The sequence below is a fragment of the Tachypleus tridentatus genome, chromosome 13 (assembly GCF_004210375.1).
Source record: "Tachypleus tridentatus isolate NWPU-2018 chromosome 13, ASM421037v1, whole genome shotgun sequence".
Taxonomy (NCBI): Eukaryota; Metazoa; Arthropoda; class Merostomata; order Xiphosura; family Limulidae; genus Tachypleus; species Tachypleus tridentatus.
Window position 1 is genome coordinate 71,911,247 of NC_134837.1, and position 9,945 is coordinate 71,921,191.

Consider the following 9,945-nt stretch of genomic DNA (forward strand, 5'->3'; position numbering starts at 1 on the left):
TCCTTTTGGAATATGTTTATTATTTCTTGCAGTTAGCAGTGTGAGCGAGAAACTAACTGAATAATAATCCAGTTTGGTTATCATACAATAAAATGGAGCATGCCTCCCTTTTCCATGAGTGTTTTGTGGTTGGCATGCCGAAGTAAGGATGCATGGGTTCATGATTCGCGTAACATGTTTGCAAAAAAAAATAAATAAATAATCGCTTCTCTGCTCTTTGGAGCCGTGCATGCGTTATAGGAATGACAGTCAAATTCCACTATTCGATTAGACTAGCCCAAGAGCTGGCAGTGGTTGTTATTGACTAGTTACTTTTCCTGTAACCTATCAGCCCGAAATTCGAGACAGTTAACGCCGTTTAGGTTTGCACTAATACTCGAAAGAAACAAACATCCATGAGTAGCGCCATCTAGTAGTATCAGTGGAAATTACTTGTTTCTGTGCAGTATCGGTAGTAAAGATATCGAAGAAAAACAAGAGAGAAGACTCAATGGCTGCGGCATTTGTACTTTTTTAGGCAGAATTGGAGTAAATTAATCCATGAAACATTTTTCTCCATTTTATTAGCTTTATTTTTATGCGCTAGCAATACCAAGTCTGATACCAGGTTCAGTTTTATTACTCATCAAGACCTCTACAACCCACCCTCAAATGGAAATTACTTTAAACAGGAATATATTAAATTAATATATGGAAGCTTGGGCGTGGTCAAATATATCAGTCTAAAAACAACAACAAAATATTTAAATTAAGAGCTGTTCCATGAGCTGCCGTGCAGCGGCTAAACAAAAAGAAGTATGAAACAAGATAAGCGATTGTTTAAATCTTGTAATGGCATTGTTTGTTTTGAATTTTGTGCAAAGCTATACGAGGGCTATCTACACTAGTCGTCCCTAATTTAGCAGTGTAAGACTAGAGGGAAGGCAGCTAGTCATCACCACCCACCGCCAACTCTTGAGCTACTCTTTTACTAACGAACATTTGGATTGACCGTCACATTGTAACGCTCCCACGGCTGAAAAGGCGAGCATGTTTTGTGCGACGGGGATTTGAACGCCTTTACCCACCTGGCCATGCCGGGCCCTTAGGATGGCAACTTATGTGTAAGATAATACTTATAAAACTGCAAGCAAAGTCAGACAAATAATGCTTGTGAAAAGTAGAGACTTAGTTAGGACTCTGAAATACAAACAAAAATATCCCATCAAGAGGGTACATCTCACTAATTTGACTTAACTTTTACTTAGCTTCAGTAAACCCAGGTTTTACTCAAGGGTGCGAGGTTTAAGTTAGTTCTGGAACATTCTATTTTATATGTAGCTTATAATTAGTCAGACAAGTACTCTTCGAAATTTAGACAGCTCTCTTATAAACACACATGATTTACCACTCAACAGCTTAGTTAAAGTTATAAACACAAATGATACACCACTCAACAGTACGATAAGTTGTTGCCCGCCATGAATGTGATACTGAATATTTAATCATTTTGCTAGTTCAGTAAGTCGCAATTTAACTGTGCATTTTAGTTAACGCTAGTTCGCTGTGTGGAAGGAATGAAGAAACTTGCAGATACGTCTGTCTAATGACAGGGCGTTTGTTTTGAACTAACCCAGACATACTTACTAGTACATGTTGACACGTAATGAAACACTATACATAAAAACAACGATTCTCTTTATTTCCTCAAACATATTTGAACTGAAATGATAAAACATGTGTTCTGAATATTTTAATGTCAAGAGCGATGCACATTTTAGTTTTCACATTGGGTTTGATAAAGTCATGTTAAACAGAAACAATTTTAACGCAGGGTGGGCTAAAAAGTAATACGATGCTAGACCATGTGCAGAAGAAGCGAGTTTTCTGAGAGCAGTTCTGTCCATGTAGTAAACAGAAGTGAACAAGAATGAGTTAGTCCAATATGATTTATCACAGAGTGAGGATTACAGCTGTCATTTCTTCTTCTACAGTACTGACTGAAAAAGCACATAACATAGGTGGCGCATTAAGTCATGTTTACTGTTATAGGCCACCCTGTATTTTCTAGCCACACAGAGACCACCTGCGGGAATGTGACTGTACAGCTGACCATTCGAAAGATGAGTTCACGGAATGTTCAATGTTTAGATTCTGTCTAGGAGCACGTGATTTGGGAATGTTTAGAAGAAAACCATAATTTAACGACGTCTTAAAAACAGTTGGAGATAAGATGAGGTGAAGCTGTAATTCAAGGCCAGAGCTCGCGGATATAACAGTGATAGTTTCTTCTCTATCGATTGTTACTATGTCATTAGTTACATAGAACTATTAGAATTATTCGAAAACTGGAGATTATTTTTTAAATCTGCTACAATAAATGGAACATATAGGAGCTAACAACTCTCTTTTTTTGTGCCTGTTGAAACTTTGTTTTATCAATAAATAATTTATCTCCTTTATTGAGACGAGATTTGTCCGTCGAAGCTTTCGGATTTTGTTTAACAGTAACAATATACACATAATAATAAGAAAAACATAAGAACATTAGTAACTAATTAGTAATTTAGCTTAGGTAATCGTATATGACCACATTTATTGGTTCAGTTGCTACAACCTTACCAAACATAAGAAAACCGTTAAACGGCCCAGCATGGCCAAGCGCGTAAGGCGTGCGACTCGTAATCCGAGGGTCGCGTGTTCGCGCCCGCGTCGCGCTAAACATGCTCGCCCTCCCAGCCGTGGGGGCGTATAATGTGACGGTCAATCCCACTATTCGTTGGTAAAAGAGTAGCCCAAGAGTTGGCGGTGGGTGGTGATGACTAGCTGCCTTCCCTCTAGTCTTACACTGCTAAATTAGGGACGACTAGCACAGATAGCCCTCGAGTAGCTTTGTGCGAAATTCCAAAAGCAAACAAACGAAAAGCGTTAAAGTTTTTATTTTATTGGAGGTTGGGGAGGATTACATTTTACTGAGGGATTTGGAGATTACAATATTCCAGTTAATTAGAAAATGATTGGCGTGAGCGGGTATAGCAGTTGTCTTTAAGTTTAATTATGAATGTGGAAGACTAGAGGGAAAGCAGCTAGTCATCACCACCCACCGCCAACTCTTGGGCTTCTCTTTTACCAACGAAAAGTGGGATTGACCGTCACATTATAACGCCCCCACGGCTGGGAGGGTGAGCATGTTTGGCGCGACTCGGGCGCGAACCCGCGACCCTCAGATTGCGAAGCGCACGCCTTAACGCGCTAGGCCATGCCAGGCCCGGGAAACAGATGCAAGTCCAAAAAAAAATATCATTTCGGTCTGGGGTTAAAAAAAGGAATATAAAAGGCACAAGTTCAATATATAAAAAAAAAGAAGCGGGAAATTGAGGTAGAGAGAGAGAGAGAACGAATAAACCAAAATGACGAAGGAAGAATGTAATATGCTGCTAGAGAGAAACAACATCTACTTCTAAAGCTACGTAATATTGATGACCAGCAATAAAAAGAAGTGTGTATGAATTATTTCCTGAGATGAACAAGTACAATCCAATTAAAACTGACGGACATAATAAGTGAAAGCGAACCGTGAGAAGAGTTTGGTACCAGTAACAGTACTCTATAATACCGTATTTGTTACACGCAGCAACACGAAACCTTGGCACTGATAACTGAATACATTGTACTTCAGTACAACAGCCATTAAAATCTGACTTGCAGAGACAGCTATGGTGGTAGAAGGCTGGAAATGGACTTTGAAACAATAAAAAATGGTACCAACTAAGCATAGTAACAGATTCCAAACAATTAGACGGCCTGACGTAAGGGACTATCCCTTCCTCACGGACTTAGCAGCTCTAGTAACCGTAAGCTATGTGGTAAACACAACTGCTATAGTTTGTTTGGTTTGTTTTCAAATTCACGCAAAGCTACACGAGGGCTATCTGCACTAGCCATCCCTAATTTTGCATTGTAAGACTAGAGGGAAAGAAACTAGTCGTCACTATCCACCACCAACTCTTGGGCTACTCTTTTACCAACAAATAGTGGGAGTGACCGTAACATTATAATGCCCCTACGCCTGAAAAGGCGAGTACGTTTAGTGCGAGGGGGTTTCGAATCCATGACCTTTAGATCATAAGTCGAGTACCTTAACCACTTGGCCATGCCGGGCCCTTAACTTTTGAACATTAAATTATATATTTAAAAATGGCTGGTATGAGTAGAGAAAGCACCAATAGAGGAGCGAACAACGTTTCGACCTTCTTCGGTCATCGTCAGGATCACAAAGAAAGAAAGGGTTACTGAGCGGCAGCTGATCACATATTTGAAGGTGGTTGTATAATTGAGTGTAGGAATGTAGAGGGCGTGCTTAGATGTTGCATATATTTATTAATATAGGTGTAAAGGCGTTCCTTTGTATTGGTTTATTTTGGGCTTGAGTTGTTGTATAAGTAAGGCTTCTTTAATTAGCTATATGTGAGTAACCCTTTCTTTCTTTGTGAACCTGATGATGACCGAAGAAGGTTGAAACGTTGTTTGCTCCATCACTAGTGCTTTCTCTACCCACACCAGCCGTTTTTAAATTTATAATTTTCTCTACAAGTGGGTTTTTCGTTATCACGGATTATTTGAACATTAGATATTTTTGGTGGAGTAGGAGTTTTGAAAGATATTTTAGCACACTGATGTGTGTCAAAGAACAATAAACAGCACAATAATAAGGCATCTGTCAATGTTATTCTGCAGAAATAATCCAAGAGAAAAATTAATATTTTTAACCATACATACATACCCAATTTTCGTTAAGTATTTTTAACGCTCCACGAGTAAAAGTGAATAACTTGTTTTCCTTAGAAATATAAATTATCGCGTCCTCTCGTTTCAAATTATTCGACATTTTTCTAAAGTTCAACTTTGCAACAACCTTTTATGACAGATGGCGTGGCCTATTAAGTTCAAGAGTTTGTCTCAAGACAGGAACGGCCTCAAAGAGTTTTGAATTTACTTAAAATGAAACAACAACAATGCTTCCCAGTTGATGAAACAGTGACTGGAACCGTAAGTTCCCCCAAAGTAGCAATGGAAACACAGGCAATAGTTGGATTGGAATTCCGAAAGAAGTGAACCTCCCTTTTGTGATCTACTTTGTAGTATTTCCAGTTTAAATTGATTATCTGACAAGTGTTCGACAGATAAACCCGCAAATAAGAAAGGGTTTGATCGAGAAATAAGGTGAGTGTTCTGTAGTTGATTACTTATGACTAAATTATAAGTTGTGTGAGAAGTAAACAAACTGCATACGTTTAATGACACTTGAAGAACCAAGGCAGTCTTTAGATAGACACAACATAAAAATAGTGTGCCTTTACTGGATATTTTTGTCTCTTGTCATGATTTCTAACGACCTTGTAACCACAAAAGCGAAGTAGAACTGAACAAAGAAAGTGTACTTCTATTTCAAAAATCACCTTACTTTCTTTGTCCGCTAGGTGGCGTCACTTCGTGGTTACTGTTTCCATCAATCAATTTTAGTTGATGTCACTCTCTGGTCAGCAAAGAATATGTTAGTTTTAACCAGTTTCTAAATATACTGAAATATCTTTAAGGGCAGAACACATTATCATCTAACACAATAATAAATGGTTGAGGTTGCTAGAACAAGATAATATTAGACACCTCGGACCCTTTGTTGCTGCCATGTCAGTGTTGAAACCAGATAATCAATAGTTTGTTCTAATTCTACATCACCGTAGAAGGTAAGAAAACCGTGATACGCCTACATTTCACAGTAGCAACATAGACCACAGCGTGCTTTGTTTTGAGTTTCACTCAAAGCTACATGAGGGCTTTCTGCGCTAGCCGTCCCTAATTTAACAATGTAAGACTAGAGGGAAGGCAACTAGTCATCACCACCCACTGCCAACTCTTGAGCTACTCTTTTACCAACGAATAGCGGGATTGGCCGAACATTATAACGCCCCCACGGCTGAAAAGGCGAACATGTTTGTAACAGGGATTCGAACCCGCGACCCTCGGATTACGAGTCGAGTGTCTTAACCACCTGGCTATGCGGGCCCACAACGTGGTACATCGGTGGACATACAATCTCTGAGAACAAGTTCAAATGTTAAATGGTTCCGTCTTGTACATCATTCATTTACATACATTATCACAAATGCTCTATAATTACAGCAAAAAGCTAAATAACAGTTTATTTTAAGGAAGACGAATATTTTTCTAAGGAGACTGGGAGTCATTTTAAACCATTGGCTTGTTTGTTTGTTTGTTTGTTTTGGAATTTCGCACAAAGCTACTCGAGGGCTATCTGTGCTAGCCGTCCCTAATTTAGCAGTGTAAGACTAGAGGGAAGGCAGCTAGTCATCACCACCCACCGCCAACTCTTGGGCTACTCTTTTACCAACGAATAGTGGGATTGACCGTCACATTATACACCCCCACGGCTGGGAGGGCGAGCATGTTTAGCGCGACGCGGGCGCGAACCCGCGACCCTCGGATTACGAGTCGCACGCCTTACGCGCTTGGCCATGCCAGGCCAAACCATTGGCAAATATGCAGTTTTCAACCTTGTTTGATAATGGATCGTGATGTTCCTAGATGCCTTTGGGAGTGTTGTAGCTAGACTAAATCAGTTCTATCAACATTTGACTTGTCTCCATCAGAGATGGATAGTAAATACCACAACTAATTATACGAAGAATTTTGAACTGCTTCAAGTTCATGCTTGAACCCGAAAAGACACATGTAATCATAAACAAACATAAATTTATCTACCAGTTTCATTAAAGCCCAGCTTACTAATACTAAAAATAACCTTTGAACCACTGTTATACAGTAATGATTACCAGCTGTTGTGTCCACATATTTAATGAACGTTTCTGAAGTAAACACATTCCATATTCAGAAAAATCTATTATAATAACGAATAGAACAATCTTTGGTATAATTAATAAAATAAAAATACAACAGATAATGTCAGGAAATTATAAAATATTAAAATTCAAAAAAATGTGAAAGAAAGCTATTTGAATAATTGTTTTTGTTTTGAATTTCGCACAAAGCTACATAAGAGCTACTTGCGTTAGCTTTCCCTAATTTAACAGTGTAAGACTAGAAGGAAGGCCGCTAGTCATCACCATCCACCGCTGCCAATTCTTGGGCTACTTTTTATCAACGAATAGAGGGACTGACCGTAACATTATAACGCCCCATGGCTGTAAGGGTGATTACGTTTGGTGTGATAGAAATTCGAACCCGCGTCCCTCAGATTACGAGTAGAACGCCTTAACCACCTGGCCGTGGTGGGCTCTATCTGAATAAAACAAGGGAAAATAGTTGACATTTATGCATGCTTACAACGAAACGTCCTCACACACCATTTCCTTAGAAAACATTTCGCTTCTAACTTATGGTTGTAATGATCACGAACTGTTAATAAATGAAACTCTACATATTATGAACGAAAATCCAAACCTTGGTAGAAATTCCAACTTTTTCCTTCTTGCTTTATTCAAGTAATCCTCTCTCTTTTTGTAATCGAATATTTTCTAATCTCCAAACATTATTCATTGTATTTTTACGATAGTAATTATATTTAAATTTCTTTATTCGATTTTTTATTAGACTTATTGAAAATGTAACGTTCATTAGATATGTTTACAACTGTTGACGTGTTTCATACTATTCATTATAAAACTTATCAATTTCCAATAACAGTAATATTATAACTATTGTAGGCCGTTTTTCTCAATACGAACAACTTACCGCAGATGCAAATTCATTTACATATGAAAAATATTTAGATCTTGTGTTGTAAAAACTAAGTGGAATGAAAACCAACACTTGAGAATACAAAGGTTACTTTTTACTGTTATCTTTCTGTATAACAACAATTCCTCACACTTTTATTGCACAAAGTTTTAGTTAGTAAATAAGTTCGTATAATTTTAACTTAGTTCATAAACGGTAAATACGGAGTTACGGCCAACACTTTTTATTTTATGACTTATCATGGCGCCCGACAGAGCATCACAGTTTCTATGATGTTCTGTATAACGTACATTTTGATGCACGAAACACTTGATTACTAAGACAGTTTTAAATGCAACTTATTTGACAGCGAGAAATCATACCACACATTTAAGATTGACAAAGTTTGTTATTTCACAGTAAAACCGGACTGACATGAAATAAATATAAAATAACATGCAATACGCATTAATATAGATGTTTCTCATTTCCATGTATCTCAAGAGTATTATTAAAGGTTAAGCTTAACCATGACTTATCTTACTTTTAAGCATTAATTATAAATTGGCACAAGTTGAAAGACACGTAACGGTTTGGTTTGTTTTATTTTTTTTTTTATATGTGACTGGAGAATGGACATTAAGACTGATAGACAGTGTATTCCCATCGCAGTGTGGGTCCTATTTCTTCGGCCACCTCCAAAACTTGGGGTACATTTTATATTCCACATTACAGCTTGTACCTTGATCTTTTTAATTAGTGCAGCGTTTTTTCTTTGTCATTTTTAAATTTATTTTTGTTTCGGCTTGTTTCTAGGTTATAACAAACTAATAAAATTAGTCAGAGGTTTGGACTTGTTTTTTTTAGCGCAGTCCTCTCTTTTTATTTTGTTTACTTAACTTTATCAGTATTAATTGTCTCTAATATACATGTATGTATGAGTATGTGCTAAATTTTCTTGGTAAATTCAGCATTGTAAACATCATTAAAACTAGCGTAGACTGCTAAACGTTTCTACGAAGGCTTACAATGTTACTTTGTACTATTCTAGAAAATATAAACTTTGTACTATTCTAGAAAATATAATATAAATGTATTTGGTGCTCAAGGTATAAACGTCATAAAACGTTTCTAGGAAGGAGCTATCGGATCTGCTTAATTCACTTCATCAATGAATTTTGTATATAGTTGTAAAACCAACATATTTGTAGCTACACCTCTAAAGTAAATACTATAATTATTACCTTCTTAAAATATAGTGTATATTTCAGTATAACAGTAGGAACGGAAATCTATTTGTTTACTTGACTTTATTTTTCTTAACACGTTATACAAAATCTAATGAGATAGTATAACATTTTGGTGTAAGAGAACCATGAAAGTTCCTTGTCAGTATTTAAAATTTTATTTTCTAATTGTGAGAATAAATTTGTACATTTTTTTTCTCCTTAATTTTTTAAAAGTTTTCTCGTGTGGTTTGGAACGATGATATGCATTTTCTTCTTCCTTAGTAAATATGTAAGTGTTGTTGAAATTTGTGTTTTCTTTTAGTTAAGTTTGACGTGAAAAATTGTTAAGTTAAACACGTTTTAGCTTTGCTTCTTTCTAACTGTGGTTCACTAATTGACAATTAACAGTTTTCTGCAGGAAAAATAGGTCACAACATCCAGAAGTAGAAGGCTGTCTTTTCTGTAGCCGAATTGTGGATACTATCCATGGGTGAGAGCCAAGAGGTGTCTTGCTAGCAGACAATGTGGTTAGTAGTTTTTATGGAATACATCACTGGTCATCGGTGGTGTGGTAGAAAGCCTCTCTCTCACGCGAGACATCTCATCATTAAGTTGAACATGAGAGTTGCAGTGCCATTGGTCAGTAAACTTCTGAGATGCTTATAGATCATGGAAGAACCTACCTGGTGGCTTGAATTCAGGATAGGCAGATGAGGCGCATTCAGCATCTTGTTGCTCAGCAGATCTAAGGACTGCTAGAGTCAATGTTCAGTATAGGACTTCTAGAACTTGTCTAATCAATTGGACCCTCAGGTTTAGAGCAGACTGTGAGCTAATCAGGTATACACTGTACTTAAAACATAGGGAAGTGAGGCAGGCTTCCTTCAAATGCGTGAGAGAAAAGTCAGTGAAGGGCAGGATCACACTCTGAAATATTACACACAATTCACTATATTGAGTGAGTAAATTCAGAGACGAC